Source organism: Aotus nancymaae, unplaced genomic scaffold (assembly GCF_030222135.1).
Source record: "Aotus nancymaae isolate 86718 unplaced genomic scaffold, 86718_ANA_hifiasm-v0.15.2.pri h1tg000062l, whole genome shotgun sequence".
Lineage (NCBI taxonomy): Eukaryota > Metazoa > Chordata > Mammalia > Primates > Aotidae > Aotus > Aotus nancymaae.
In genome coordinates, this window is record NW_026988476.1 from 40,706,205 (window position 1) to 40,722,374 (window position 16,170).

Here is a 16,170-nt window from a genome sequence, read left to right on the forward strand (position 1 = left end):
AAAAAGAGACAAGTTCACTATATAATGATAAAGGGGTTGGCTGGGTGGGGTGGATCATTCCTGTAATTCTAGCACTTTGGGAAGTAGATCACTTGAGCCCAGGAGTTCGAGACCAGCCTGGGCTATATGGCAAAATACTGTCTCTATAAAAAATTAGCTGGATATGTTGGCATATGCCTGTAGTCCCAGCTACTTGGGAGACCAAGTTGGGAGAATCACCTGAGCCTGTGAGGCTGAGGCTGTAGTGAGCTGTGATCATGCCACTGCACTCCAGCCTGGATGACAAAGTGAGACCCTGTATTTAAAAAAAAAAAAAACCCAAATGATAAAGGGGTAAATTCAGTAAGAGGATATAACATTTTAAAATAAATATGCAGCTGGGTGGTGTGGCTCACACCTGTAATACTAGCACTTTGGGAGGCTGAGGAGTTTGAGACCAGCCTGATTGACATGATGAAACCCCATCTCTACTTAAAATGCAAAAATTAGCCAGGCATGGTGGTGGGCACCTGTAATCCCAGCTACTTATGAGGCTGAGGCAGGAGAATTGCTTGAACCCAGAAGACAGAGGTTGCAGTAAGCTGAGATTGTGCCATTGTACTGCAGACATCTCAGAAATAAAAATAAATATATATGCACCAAAACTGGAGTACCCAGACAAATGCAGCAAATGTTATTAGAGCTAAGGAGAGAGGTAGGCTCCAATACAATAATGGCTAGAACCTTCAACATCCCACTTTCACCATCGGACAGATCTTTTATACAGAAAATCAACAAAGAAACATCATATTTGATCTGCACTATAAAACAAATGGACCTAATAGATTTTTGCATCAGTATTTATCAGGGATATTGACCTGTAGTTTTGTTTTTTGGTGGTCGTCGTCGTGTCTTTGCCTGGTTTTACTATCAGGGTAATACGGGCCTCATAGAATGAGTTTGAAAATAGTCCCTCCTCCTCTATTTTCCAGAATAGTTTGAGGAGGATTGATATTTTAGTAGAATTCAACAGTGAAGCCATTGGGTCCTAGGTTTTCTTTACTGAGAGACTTTGCATTATGACTTCGATCTCATTACTTGGTCCATCTAGGTTTTTTATTTTTCTGATTTAATCTTGATAGGTTTTATGTCTGGAATATGTCCATTTCTTCTAGATTTTCCAATTGATTGGCATGTACTTGTTAATAGTAGTCACTGATCATCTTTTGACTTTCTGTAGTAGCATTTGTGACATCTTTTCTTGTTTTTGTTTCTGATTTTATTTAAATCTTCTCTTTTATTCTTACCCTGGCTAAAGGTTTGCCAATTTTTTTTAACTTCTGAAAAAACAAACTTTTTGTTTCATTGATCTTTTATATATTTTTAAAATTTCACTAATTTCTGCTCTGATCTTTATTATTTCTTTTCTTCTATTAATTTTGGGTTTGGTTTGCTCTTGCTTTTCCTAGTTCTTTAAAATGCTTCATAAGCCAGGAATGGTGGTTCATGCCTGTAATACCAGCACTTTGGGAGGCCTGGAAGGGTGGATCACTTGAGGCCAGGAGTTCAAGACCAGCCTGGCCAATATAGAAAAACCCCAACTCTATTAAAAATATAAAACTTAGCCAGGCATGGTGACACACACGTGTAATCCCAGCTACTCAGGAGGCTGAGGCAGGAGAATCATTTGAACCTGGGAGGTAAAGATTTCAGTGAGCCAAGATCAGGCCACTGCACTCCAGCCTGGGTGACAAAGTGAGACTGTCTCAAGAAAAGATGTATCATTAGATTGTTTATTTGAAGTTTTTCCTCTTTTCAGATGTAGGCATTTATAGCTATAAACTTCCCTTTTTTAGTTGCTGTATCCCATAGGTTTTTGTATATTGTGTTTTTATTGTCATTTGTTTGAAGAAGTTTTTCGTTTTCCTTCTTAATTTCTTCATTGACACACTGGTCATTCAGGAGCATATTGTTTAATTTCCATGTGTTTGCATAGTTTCCAAAATTCCTCTTGTTATTTTCTAGTTATAGTCTATTGTGGCGAGAGACGATGCTTGATATGATTACAGATTTTTTAAAATAATGTTTTAAGACTTGTTTTGTGACCTAACCTATGGTCTGTCCTTCAGAATGATCCATGTGCTAAGGAAAAGAATGTGTATTCTGCAGCCATTGTATGAAATGTTCTATAAATATCTATTAGATCCATTTATTCTAGAGTGCATATTGTGGTGTTTCTTTGTTGATTTTCTGTCTGGAAGATCTGTCCAATGCTGAAAGTGGGGTGTTGAAATCTCCAGCTATTATTGTATTGGACCCAATCTCTTTCTTTAGGAATATTTCCTTTAAATATATATAGACGCTCCAGTGTTGGGTGTGTATATATTTAAAATTGTTATATCCTCTTGCTAAATTGACCCTGTTATCATTACATAGTGACCTTCTTTGTCACTTATTATAGTTTCTTTTTTCTTGTAATCTATTTTGTCTAATACAAGTATAGCTACTCCTGCTCTTTTTTGGTTTCCATTGGCATGGAATATCTTTTTTCATCCCTTTGTTTTCAGTCTGTGTGTCTTTATAGGTGAAGTGTGTTTCTTGTAGGCAACAGATCAGTGGGTCTTGTTTCTTCATCCATCTATGTTTTTTAATTGGAGAGTTTAGTCCATTTACATTTAATGTTATTATTGATAAGTAAGAACATACTCCTGCCATTTTAGTATTTGTTTTCTGGTTCTTTTGCAATCTTCATTTTTTTTCTTCCTGTCTTCCTCTAGTAAAGGTGATTTTCTCTGGTTATATGATTTAGTTTTAGTTTCTTGCTTTTTTTTGTTTGTTTGTTTTTTTGAGATGGAGTTTCACTCTTGTTGCTCAGGCTGAATTGCAATGGTGCAATCTCGGCTCACCACAACCTCCACCTCCCAGGTTCAAGTGATTCTCCTGCCTCAGCCTCCTGAGTAGCTGGGATTACAGGCATGCACCACCATTTCTGGCTTTTTTTTTTTTTTTTTTTTTTTTTTTGTATTTTTTGTAGAGATGGGGTTTCACCATGTTGGTCAGGCTGGACTCAAACTCCTAACCTCATGATCCACCTGCCTTGGCCTCCCAAAGTGCTGGGATTACAGGCATGAGCCACCATGCCCAGCCTGTTTCTTGCTTTTTATTTCCATGTATCCATGGTATGTTTTTTGATTTGAAGTTACCATGATGCTTTCAAATACTACCTTATAACCCATTATTATTATTATTATTATTATTTTATTTATTTTTTTTTGAGACGGAGTTTCACTCTTGCTACCCAGGCTGGAGTGCAATGGCGACATCTCGGCTCACCGCAACCTCCGCCTCCTGGGTTCAGGCAATTCTCCTGCCTCAGCCTCCCGAGTAGCTGGGATTACAGGCGCGTGCTACCATGCCCAGCTAATTTTTTGTATTTTTAGTAGAGACGGGGTTTCACCATGTTGACCAGGATGGTCTCGATCTCTTGACCTCATGTTCCACCTGCCTCGGCCTCCCAAAGTGCTGGGATTACAGGTGTGAGTATAACCCATTATTTTAACCTGATAACAACTTAGCACTATTTGTATAAACAAACAAGCAAAAAGAATACTAATACAAGTCTATGCTTTAACTTTATCCTCATGCTTTTTAAATTTTTGCTGTTTCTGTTTATATCTTATAAATCTTAACTGTCTTGGAAAGTTGTATTTATTATTTTTGGTTGTGTCATCATTCAGTCTTTCTACTTAGGATAAGAGAAGCTTACACAGTACATGTACAGCGTTATAATATTCCATATTTCTCAGTGTACTTACTATTACCAGTGAGTTTTATACCTTCAGGTGATTATTTATTGTTCATTAATGTTTTATTTTCTTTCTGGTTGCAGTACTCCCTTTACCATTTATTGCAGGACAGGTCTGGCATTCATGAAATCTCTCAGGTTTTTTTTTTTTTTTTAAATCTGGGAAAGTCTTTATTTCTTCTTAATGTTTGGAAGGTATTTTTGCTGGATATACTATTCTAGGGTAAAAGATTTTTCTTTCAGCACTTTAAATATCTCTCTCCTGTAAGACCTGTAAGATTTCCATTGAAAAGTATGCTGGCAGAATTATTGGAGCTTCATTGTATGTTATTTATTTCTTTTCTCTTGCTGCTTTTAGGATCTTTATCCTTGACCTTTGGGAGTTTGATTTTAAATGCCTTGATGCAGTCTTCTTTGGGTTAAATCTGCTTCATGTTCAATAACTTTCATGCACTTGGATATTGATACCTTTCTCTAGGTTTGGGAAGTTTTCTGTTATACACTTGAGTAAACTTTCTACCCCTATTTCTTTCTCTACCTTGTCTTTAAGGCTAGTGAGTCTTAGGTCTGCCCTTTTGAGGCTGTTTTCTAGATCCTGCAGTGTGCTTTATTGTTTTCTATTCTTTTACTTTTGCCTCCTCTGTGTATTTTCTTTTTTTTTTTCTTTTTTCTTTTTTTTAATTGCATTTTAGGTTTTGGGGTACATGTGAAAAACATGCAAAGTTGTTGCATAGGTGCATTCATGGCAGTGTGATTTGCTGCCTCCCTCCCCCTCACCCATATCTGGCATTTCTCCCCATGCTATCCCTCCCCAACTCCCCCCCCCGCTGTCCCCCCCCACTCCCCTGCAACAGACCCCCGTGTATAGTGCTCCCCTCCCTGTGTCCATGTGTTCTCCTTGTTCAACACCCTCCTATGAGTGAGAACATGTGGTGTTTGGTTTTGTGTTCTTGTGTCAGTTTGCTGAGAATGATGGTTTCCGGGTTCATCCATGTCCCTACAAAGGACGCGAACTCCTCATTTTTAATGGCTGCATAATATTCCATGGTGTATATGTGCCACATTTTTCCTGTCCAGTCTATCATCGATGGGCATTTGGGTTGGTTCCAGGTCTTTGCTATTGTAAACTGTGCTGCAATGAATATTCGTGTGCATGTGTCCTTATAGTAGAACGATTTATAATCCTTTGGATATATGCCCAGTAATGGGATTGCTGGGTCAAATGGAATTTCTATTTCTAGGTCCTTGAGGAATCGCCACACTGTTTTCCACAGTGGTTGAACTAATTTACACTCCCACCAACAGTGTAAAAGTGTTCCTATTTCTCCACATCCTCTCCAGCATCTGCTTTCTCCAGATTTTTTAATGATCGCCATTCTAACTGGCGTGAGATGGTATCTCAATGTAGTTTTGATTTGCATTTCTCTAATGACCAGTGATGATGAGCATTTTTTCATATGTTTGTTGGCCTCTTGTATGTCTTCTTTTGTAAAGTATCTGTTCATATCCTTCGCCCATTTTTGAATGGGCTTGTTTGTTTTTTTCTTGTAAATCTGTTTTAGCTCGTTGTAAATTCTGGATATCAGCCCTTTGCCAGATGGGTAGGCTGAAAAAATTTTTTCCCATTCTGTTGGTTGCCGATTCACTCTATTGACTGTTTCTTTTGCCGTGCAGAAGCTGTGGAGTTTGATTAGGTCCCATTTGTCTATTTTGGCTTTTGTTGCCAATGCTTTTGGTGTTTTGGTCATAAAGTCCTTGCCTACGCCTATGTCCTGAATGGTTTTGCCTAGGTTTCCTTCTAGTGTTTTTATGGTGTTAGGTCTTATGTTTAAGTCTTTAATCCATCTGGAGTCAATTTTAGTGTAAGGTGTCAGGAAGGGGTCGAGTTTCTGCTTTCTGCATATGGTTAGCCAGTTTTCCCAACACCACTTATTGAACAGGGAATCCTTTCCCCGTTGCTTGTTTTTATCAGGTTTGTCAAAGATCGGGTGGTTGTAGATATGTTGTGTCGCCTCCAACGCCTCTGTTCTGTTCCATTGGTCTATATCTCTGTTTTGGTACCAGTACCATGCTGTTTTGATTACCGTAGCCTTGTAGTAGAGTTTGAAGTCCGGCAGTGTGATGCCTCCTGCTTTGTTCTTTCTGCTTAGAATTGACTTGGCTATGTGGGCTCTCTTTTGGTTCCATATGAAGTTTAAGGTGGCTTTTTCCAGTTCTGTGAAGAAGGTCATTGGTAGCTTGATGGGGATAGCGTTGAATCTGTAAATTACTTTGGGCAGTATGGCCATTTTCACGATATTAATTCTTCCTAACCATGAACATGGAATGTTTCTCCATCTGTTTGTGTCCTCTCTTATTTCGTTGAGCAGTGGTTTGTAGTTCTCCTTGAAGAGGTCCTTTACGTTCCTTGTTAGTTGTATTCCTAGGTATTTTATTCTCTTTGTAGCAATTGTGAATGGCAGTTCGTTCTTGATTTGGCTCTCTTTAAGTCTGTTATTGGTGTATAGGAATGCTTGTGATTTTTGCACATTGATTTTGTATCCTGAGACTTTGCTGAAGTTGCTTATCAGTTTCAGGAGATTTGGGGCTGAGATGATAGGGTCTTCTAGATATACAATCATGTCGTCTGCAAATAGAGACAATTTGACTTCCTCCTTTCCTAATTGAATACCCTTTATTTCTTTTTCTTGCCTGATTGCTCTGGCTAGAACTTCCAGTACTATATTGAACAGGAGTGGTGAGAGAGGGCATCCTTGTCTAGTGCCTGATTTCAAAGGGAATGCTTCCAGTTTTTGCCCATTCAGTATGATATTGGCTGTTGGTTTGTCATAAATAGCTTTTATTATTTTGAGGTACGTTCCGTCGATACCTAGTTTATTGAGAGTTTTTAGCATAAAGGGCTGTTGAATTTTGTCGAAGGCCTTCTCTGCATCAATTGAGATAATCATGTGGTTTTTGTCTTTGGTTCTGTTTATGTGGTGAATTACGTTTATAGACTTGCGTATATTGAACCAGCCTTGCATCCCCGGGATGAATCCTACTTGATCATGGTGGATAAGCTTTTTGATGTGCTGTTGCAATCGGCTTGCCAGTATTTTATTGAAGATTTTTGCATCTATGTTCATCATGGATATTGGCCTGTAGTTTTCTTTTCTTGTTGAGTCTCTGCTGGGTTTTGGTATTAGGATGATGTTGGTCTCATAAAATGATTTGGGAAGGATTCCTTCTTTTTGGATTATTTGAAATAGTTTCAGTAGGAATGGTACCAGCTCCTCTTTGTATGTCTGGTAGAATTCGGCTGTGAACCCATCTGGACCTGGGCTTTTTTTGGGTGGTAGGCTCTTAATTGCTGCCTCGACTTCAGACCTTGTTATTGGTCTATTCAGGGTTTCGACTTCTTCCTGGTTTAGGCTTGGGAGGAGGCAACTGTCCAGGAATTTATCCATTTCTTCCAGGTTTTCTAGTTTATGTGCATAGAGTTGTTTGTAATAATCTCTGATGATGGTTTGAATTTCTCTGGCATCTGTGATGATATCCCCTTTATCATTTTTTACTGCATCTATTTGGTTATTCTCTCTTTTCTTTTTTATTAGTTTGGCTAGTGGTCTGTCTATTTTGTTGATCTTTTCAAAAAACCAGCTGCTGGATTTATTGATTTTTTGAAGGGTTTTTCGTGTCTCTATCTCCTTCAATTCTGCTTTGATCTTAGTTATTTCTTGTCTTCTGCTAGGTTTTGAGTTTTTTTGATCTTGCTCCTCTCGCTCTTTCAATTTTGACGATAGAGTGTCAATTTTAGATCTCTCCTTTCTTCTCATGTGGGCACCTATTGCTATATATTTTCCTCTAGAGACTGCTTTAAATGTGTCCCAGAGATTCTGGTATGTGGTGTCTTCATTCTCGTTGGTTTCGAAGAACATCTTTATTTCTGCCTTCATTTCAGTGTTTATCCAGTCAACATTCAGGAGAAAGTTGTTCAATTTCCATGAGGCTGTGCGGCTCTGGGTTGGCTTCTGAATTCTGAGTTCTAACTTGATTGCACTGTGGTCTGAGAGACTGTTTGTTATGGTTTCCGTTCTTTTGCATTTGCTGAGGAGTGATTTACTTCCAATTATGTGGTCAATTTTAGAGTAGGTGTGATGTGGTGCTGAGAAGAATGTATATTCTGTGGATTTGGGGTAGAGAGTTCTGCAAATGTCTATTAGGTTTGCTTGGTCCAGGTCTGAGTTCAAGTCCTGGATATCCTTGTTAATTTTCTGTCTCGTTGATCTGTCTAATATTGACAATGGGGTGTTGAAGTCTCCCACTATTATTGTGTGGGAGTCTAGGTCTCTTTGTAAGTCTTTAAGAACTTGCCTTATGTATCTAGATGCTCCTGTATTAGGTGCAAATATATTTAGGATCGTTAGCTCTTCTTGTTGCATTGATCCTTTTACCATTATGTAATGTCCTTCTTTGTCTCTTTTGATCTTTGTTGCTTTAAAGTCTATTTTATCAGAGATGAGAATTGCAACTCCTGCTTTTTTTTGTTCTCCATTTGCTTGGTAAACCTTCCTCCATCCCTTTATTTTGAGCCTTTGTGTATCCTTGCTTGTGAGGTGGGTTTCCTGGATACAGCACACTGATGGGTTTTGGCTTTTTATCCAATTTGCCAATCTGTGTCTTTTGATTGGGGCATTTAGTCCATTTACATTTAGGGTTAATATTGTTATGTGTGAATTTGATCCTGTCATTTTGATGCTAGCTGGCTGTTTTTCCCATTGGTTGATGCAGATTCTTCATTGTGTTGATGCTCTTTACCATTTCGTGCATTTTTGGAGTGGCTGGTACTGGTTGTTGTTTTCTATGTGTAGTGCCTCCTTCAGGAGCTCTTGTAAAGCTGGTCTGGTGGTGATGAAATCTCTGAGTGCTTGCTTGTTCTCAAAGGATTTTATTTTTCCTTCACTTATGAAGCTTAGTTTGGCTGGATATGAAATTCTGGGTTGAAAGTTCTTTTCTTTAAGGATGTTGAATATCGGCCCCCACTCCCTTCTGGCCTGTAGGGTTTCTGCTGAGAGATCTGCTGTAAGTCTGATGGGCTTCCCTTTGTGGGTAACCCGACCTTTCTCTCTGGCTGCCCTTAGTATTTTCTCCTTCATTTCAACCCTGGCGAATCTGATGATTATGTGCCTTGGGGTTGCTCTTCTAGAGGAATATCTTTGTGGTGTTCTCTGTATTTCCTGGACTTGAATATTGGCCTGCCTTGCTAGGTTGGGGAAGTTTTCCTGGATAATATCCTGAAGAGTATTTTCCAGCTTGGATGCATTCTCTTCGTCACATTCAGGTACACCTATCAAACGTAGATTAGGTCTTTTCACATAGTCCCATATTTCTTGTTGACTCTGTTCATTCCTTTTTACCCTGTTTTCTCTAATCTTGCCTTCTCGTTTTATTTCATTGAGTTGATCTTCGACCTCTGATATCCTTTCTTCTGCTTGGTCAATTCGGCTGTTGAAACTTGTGCATGCTTCGCGAAGTTCTCGTGTTGTGTTTTTCAGCTCCATCAATTCGCTCATATTCCTCTCTAAGTTGTCCATTCTCGTTAACATTTCGTCAAGTCTTTTTTCAAGGTTCTTAGTTTCTTTGCATTGGGTTAGAACATGTTCTTTTAGCTCATGGAAGTTTCTTATTATCCACTTTCTGAAAGCTGATTCTGTCATTTCATCACACTCATTCTCCATCCAGTCTTGTTCCCTTGCTGGTGAGGAGTTGTGCTCCCTTGGAGGAGGAGAGGTGTTCTGGTTTTGGGTGTTTTCATCCTTTTTGCGCTGGTTTCTTCCCATCTTTGTGGATTTATCCACCTATCGACTTTGTAGTTGCTGTCTTTCTGATTTTGGTAATTTTAAGTCTGTAGTAGCTGAACTCATAAACCCCCTTTTCTTCCCCCTAGGTGGTCTGTCCCAGGGAATTAGGGCGTTATGATTTTCCGCTGTTGCAATGGTTTTCCCTGCCCACAAGGTGGCAGCCTAGTCACACTCAGCCTGCAGAGGCTTCGTTGAGCTGCTGTGGGCAAATTGTCCTGGGAACTGCAGGTTGTTTCCCAGTGGGTGACGCCCCTCCTCCACAGAGCTGGACCGTCCCGTGTTCAGCCGTGTTTCCGGAGGCGTCCTCTTTGCCCAGGAAACTCTTGGGTTGAGTCCCTGCCTCAGCTCCCCTTGCTGGCCCAGAGGGGATCCGGTCTCGCTCACTCTGCACAAGGGGCCGCTGCTGCCTGCCTCGGGTGCAGGCAGAGCAGCCGCGCCAGTCCGACCAGCGGCGCTGGCAACCTGTGGAGCTTCTCCACCTGTGACTCTCCAGGTCTGTGGGGAGTAAAAATCCGCTGCCCTGTGAGCCGCTGCATCAGCCAAAGCAGCGGCTCTGAGATTCGTGGCGCGCCCTTGCCCGGGAGTGTCCTGGCTTGAATCCCTGCTTCAGCTCCCCTTGCTGGCTCAGAGGTGATTCAGTCTCTCTCGCTCTGTACGTGGATCCGCCGCCCCCCACCTCAGGGCGTAGGCCGAGCGGCGCGCCGCTCCGCTCAAACCAGCGGCGCTGGTGACCCGTGCGGCTCCTCCTCCTGTTAATCCCCTGGTCTGTGGTCAGTAAAAATCTGTCTGGAAATGCGGCGTCCACTCACCCTCTGCGCCTTCTTTCGGAGCTGCGATCCCGACTTCCTCCTAATTGGCCATCTTGAAAACCTCCTCCTCTGTGTATTTTCTAATAGCCTGTCTTCAAGCTCATTAATTCTTTTTCTGCTTGATCAATTCTGCTATTAAAGGACTCGGAATTCCTCATTATGCCAATTGCATTTTTCAGCTCCAGAATTTCTGCTTGATTCTTTTTAATTATTTCAATCTCTTAGTTATATTTATCTGATAGAATTCTGAATTCCTTCTCTGTGCTATCTTGAATTTCTTTGAGTTTCCTCAACACAGCTATTTTGAATTCTCTGTCTGAAAGGTCACATATCTCTGTTCTTTAGGATTAGTCTCTGGCAGTTTATTTAGTTTATTTGGTGAGGTCATGTTTGCCTGGATAGTATTGATGATACTAAATGTTCTTTAGTGTCTGGGCACTGGAGGGTTAGGGACTTATTGTAGTCTTTACTGTCTGGGCTTATTTGTAGCTATCCTTCTTGGGAAGACTTTCCAGATATTTGAAAGGACTTTGGTACTATAATCTAAGCTGAATCTGCCTTAGAGGGCAACCCAAGCCCAGTAACACTGTCATTCTTGAACACTTGTAGAGGTACTACCTTCATGATCTTGGATGAGATCCAGGAGAATTCTCTGGTTTTCTAGGCAGAAACTCTTGTTCTCTTCCCTTACTTTCTTCCAATCATACAGAGTCTCTGTCTCTGTTCTGAGCCATCTAAAGCTGAGGGTGGTGTGACACAAGCACCTCTGTGGCCACTACCACTAGGACTGCACTGGGTCAGACCTGAAGCTAGCACAGCACTGGGTCTCCTCCAGTGCCAGCTGTAACCACTCCCTGAATACTGCTGATGTTCACTCAAGGCCCTTGGGCTCTACAATCACCAGGTGCCAAAGCCAGTCAGGACTTTGTATTTCCCTTCTGGGCAGAAACATTGCCCAAGCCCCAGGAGGGTCCAGAAGTACCATCCAGGAGTCAGAGACTAGAGTCAAAAAGGCTTAGATGTCTACTTGGTGTTCTATTGTATTGCAACTAAGCAGGCACTCAGACTACATGATGCAGTCCATCTCACTTTTCCCTCCCCTTTCCAAAGGGAGAGAAGCCTCACCCCACAGCCGCTGCCACCCCAACCCACAAGGAGTACTGCCAGACTACTGCTGATGTTCCCTTAAGGCCCAAAGTCTCTTAAATCAGTTGTGGTGAATGCTGTCTGGCCTCAAACTTTCCCTTCAAGGCAGTGGGCTCCCCTCTGGCCCATGGTGGGTCCTGAAATGCCATCTAAGAATCATGTCTTGGAATCGAGGAACCCCAAGAGCCCTCTTGGTGCTCTACCCTCCTGTGGCAGTGTTGGTACCTAAGGTGCAAGACACTTTTCCCTCTCCTTTCTGAAGCAGAAGGAATTTTTCCTTGTTGCCACCACAGCCAGGAATGTGCTGAGTCTCACCTGAAGTCACCTGATCTCAGAGGCTTACCCAAGGCCCTCAGTGTAATAGTTGGGTGTCACTCCTAGTTATTCAGGGCCCAAAGGCTCTCCAGTTAGCAGGTGATGAATCCTGCCAGGACTGGATCCTTTCTGTCAAGGCAATGGGTTCCATTTTGGCCCAGTGTGTGTTTAAAAATGTCATCTGAGAGCTAGGGCCTGGGATAGGGGCCTCATGACTCTGAACGGTATCCTATCCTGCTATTGCTGGGCTGGTATTTTAGATGTAATAAGGTACAGTCTTCCCCACTCTTCCCTCTCCTCTCCTCAAGTGGAAGGAGGAGGTCTCTTTTGGAACCATAAGCTGTGTAGCCTGGGGTTAGGGAAGGGGTGATGCCAGCACTCCCTTGACTGCTCCAGCTGGTATCTCAGTACATTGTCCCCTCCAAGTCCACTGTCATGGTGTAATTCAGCACTAGGACTTCCCTAAGAGTTGTAGTCCTTATAGCCTAGACTGCCTTTCAAGTTTACTTGGAGACATAGACCACTGTAGCTCTCAGTGGCAAGGTTTACAGACACTCAGTTTCGGATTGCCGGGATCAGCACTTCCTCTCTGGCTAGGGTTGGTTTAAATGTCCCTTCCATGGGCAGGCATCAGCTGAGTTTGGTCGGGTTTTCTTTTCTTCTCTAACAGGACAGCACTGAGTTTATTGCCTCACAATCGCTGTGTTCTTCCCCCAGTGCCCAGAGATGCCTGGCTTATCTCACTTAGCATAATGTTTTCCAAACCCATCCATGTTAACACAAATGATAGTGTTTCCTTCTTTGTAAAGATTAAATAATATTTCATTGTGTATATACACCCCATTTCCTTTATTCATTTGTTGATGAACCCTTAGGTTGCTTTCTTTAGATGGCTATAGTAAACAGTGCTACAATGAAGATAAAAGTGCAAACATCTCTTTAACAAACTGACTTTTGCGTAAATATCCAAAAGTGTAATTGCTGGATTGTAAGTCTTCATTTCCTTAGGGTCAGTTGCTGGTGCTTTATTTTGTTCTTTTGGTGGTTTCACGTGTCCTTGATTGTTCTTGATTCATGTGGCCATGCAATCATGTCCACACACTAGAAGAAGTAGGGCTTATTCAAGCCTTGCAGACTTGCTTTGGTTGGGCAAGTACTTCAACCTGTCCAGAGATTCTGGCCAGGCTATCTGCTGTGGTCCACGGGCAGGCTTGCTTCTTGTGTTCTTGAGCAGGCTGGTCTGATGCCTGGGTCAGCAGATGGGCCGGCCTGGTGCCTAGGTCTATAAGCCTAGATTCACTGGAGTGGACCTGTTGATTAGGTCCATGGGAGCTGACCCAGTGCTGGGGTACATACAGGCTTTGACTTTGAGTCTGCAGGGTCTAGCCAGGCAATGAGATGATCCTGGCACCCAAGTCCATGGGAGAGACCTTGAATCTGAGTCTGCAGGGCCAGGTCTGGGTCCTGAATCTGCAGGGGCTAGCATGCTGCTGGGTCTACTAGGACAGGTCTGAACCTTGGGTCTGCCGGAGCATGGGTCTGCAAGAACTGGCCTGGCACTGGATAGGCCTAGAGCCTGTGTCCACACATGCCAGCTTGGGACTGGGGTTTGTGGGTACTGACCTAGTGCAAGGGCAGGCATAAAGCCTGGGACCATGGGGGCCAGCCTGGTGCTGGGAAGACCTGAAGGCTGAGTCTATGGATGCCAGCCTGGAGTCTAGGACTGCAGTGACCAACCTGGAGCTGAGATAGACTGGTTCCTGAGGGAGCAGGTACCAAGCTGGTGCCTGAGGCCAGGGGTGTCTACCTGATGCTGGGGTGGGCCTAAAACCTGAGGTTATGTGGGCCAGCATGCACTGAGCTGCTCTGGAGCCCAGGATTGCAGGGGCCATCCTGGTACTGGGGTCTATGGCTGCCAATCTAGTGCTGGAGCAGGCCTACACGATGGGTCTGCATGTGCTAGCCTGAAGTCTGGGGTTGTGTAGGCCCAGCCTGGCACTGCGGCAGACTGGATCCCTGGTCTGCAAGGGCTGGCTGGAGGCTGGATCCATGAATGCTGGCCTGAGGCTGAGGAGAATCTGGAAACTAGGTCTACAAATGCTTATCTGGAGTCTGGGGTTGCAGGGCCAGCCTGGAGCCTGAGGCTGCTGGTGCCAGCTGGGTGTTGGGGGCAGTCTGGAGCCTCAGGTCACTGGGGCCATCCTGGCAGTGGGACAGGCCTGGAGCTTGGGTCTATGAGTGTCCCACTGATGACTAGGGCTGCAGGGACTGGCCCAACACTGGAGTGAGCCTGAAGCCCAGAGCTATAGGGGCCAGCCCAGCACTGGGAACAGTCTGTAGCATGGAGCCATTGAGGACAGCCCAGCCCTGGGGTCAGCCTGAGAGAGTAAGTCCACTGACACCAAGGCAGGCCTGTAAGCAGGTCCACGAGGTCTTGTCTGGAGCCTATATCCATTAGGGTCTGCCTGTCGCTGGATGGGCCTGATGAGTCCTTGGGGCCATCCTGGAGCCTGCCTATGGTGTCTGGCCTAGCACTGGAGCCAGTCCAGAGCCTGGGGCTGCTGAAGTAAGCCTAGAAATTGTGTGGGCTCAGAAACAAAGTCCAGTCAGGGGGCCTGGGACTGCAGGAACCTGCCTGGTGCTTGGATGGGCTTAGAGGCTCAGTCTGTGGGTACTGGCCTGAAATATGGGCAATAGGAGTCTAGCACTGGATTTTACTGGGGCAGGCCTGGTGTTGGGGTCCGAGGCACCATTCTAGTACTCACCTCCCTCTCTATCCCCCATGCAGAAGGTATCTCTCTCCACGTCATACTGCCCAGGGTTGAAGGAAGGGTGGCATGGGTCATGTAAAACTGTCTTTCTTATTCTCTTCAAAGCATCTTTTCTCATTTCTGTGCAACATTCAGGTGCTGTAATCTCTCACTTGGTTTCATTAGCTCTTGTAAGTGTATTTCCATGCATGGCTAATTCTTTAAATTGGTGTTTCTGTGAGGGGGTGAGCATTGGAAAGACCCATTCTGCTATCTTGCTGATGTCACTCTGAAAACTAATTATAGCGTAGATTGCTATCTACCTTCAAGCGATCTATCACTTCACATAGAGTGTAAGCAGCTTACAACAGTATACTTCTAGTATACTCCTCTCCTGGCCTTTGTGCTGATGTTGTCATACACTTTACCTGTACATATACATACAGTACATTATTACTTATGCTTTTTTATTTTTATTTTTGAGACAGTCTTGCTCCGTCACTCAGGCTGGAGTGCAGTGGCACAATCTCACCTCACTGCAACCTCTGCCTCCCAGGTTCAAGCAATTCTCCTGCTTCAACCTCCTGAGTAGCTGGGATTACAGATGCCCACCACCAGGACTGGCTAATTTTTGTATTTTTAGTAGAGACAGGGTTTCACCATGTTGGCCAGGCTGGTTTCGAACTTCTGACTTCAGATGATCCGCTCCCCCTCAGCCTCCCAAATTGCTGGGATTACAGGCATGAGCCACCACAACTGGCTTTACTTATGCTTTAAACAGACAGTTGTCTAGGAGAGATTTAAATAATGAAGAAAAGTCTTAATGTAATTTACTCATGCAGTTATCATTACTGGTACTCTTCATTCCTTTGACTAGATCTGTATTTCCATCTGGTATCATTTTTCCTTCTGATTGAGAAACTTTCTTTACATTCCTTTGACATTTCTTTTTTTTTTTTTTTTTTTTTTTTTTTTTTTGAGACAGAGTCTCACTCTGTCGCCAGGTGCCAGGCTGGAGTGCAGTGGCACAATCTCGCCTCACTGCAACCTCTGCCTCCCAGGTTAAAGCAATTCTCCTGCCTCAGCCTCCCGAGTAGCTGGGACTACAGGCGTGCACCACCACGCCCAGCTAATCTTTGTATTTTAAGTAGAGACAGGGTTTCACCATGTTGGCCAGGATGGTCTCCATCTCTTGACCTCGTGATCCGCCCGCCTTGGCCTCCCAAAGTGCTGGGATTACAGGCTTGAGCCACCGCACCCGGCCATTTTTTTTTTTTTTTTGAGACAGAGTCTCACTCTGTTGCCAGGCGCCAGGCTGGAGTGCAGTGGCACAATCTCGGCTAACTGCAACCTCTGCCTCCCGGGTTCAAGCAATTCCCCTGCCTCAGCCTCCCGAGTAGCTGGGACTACGGGCGCACGTCACCACACCCAGCTAATTTTTGTATTTTTTTAGTACAGACGGGGTTTCCCCATGTTGGCCAGGATGGTCTCGATCTCTTGACCTCGTGATCCGCCCGCCTTGGCCT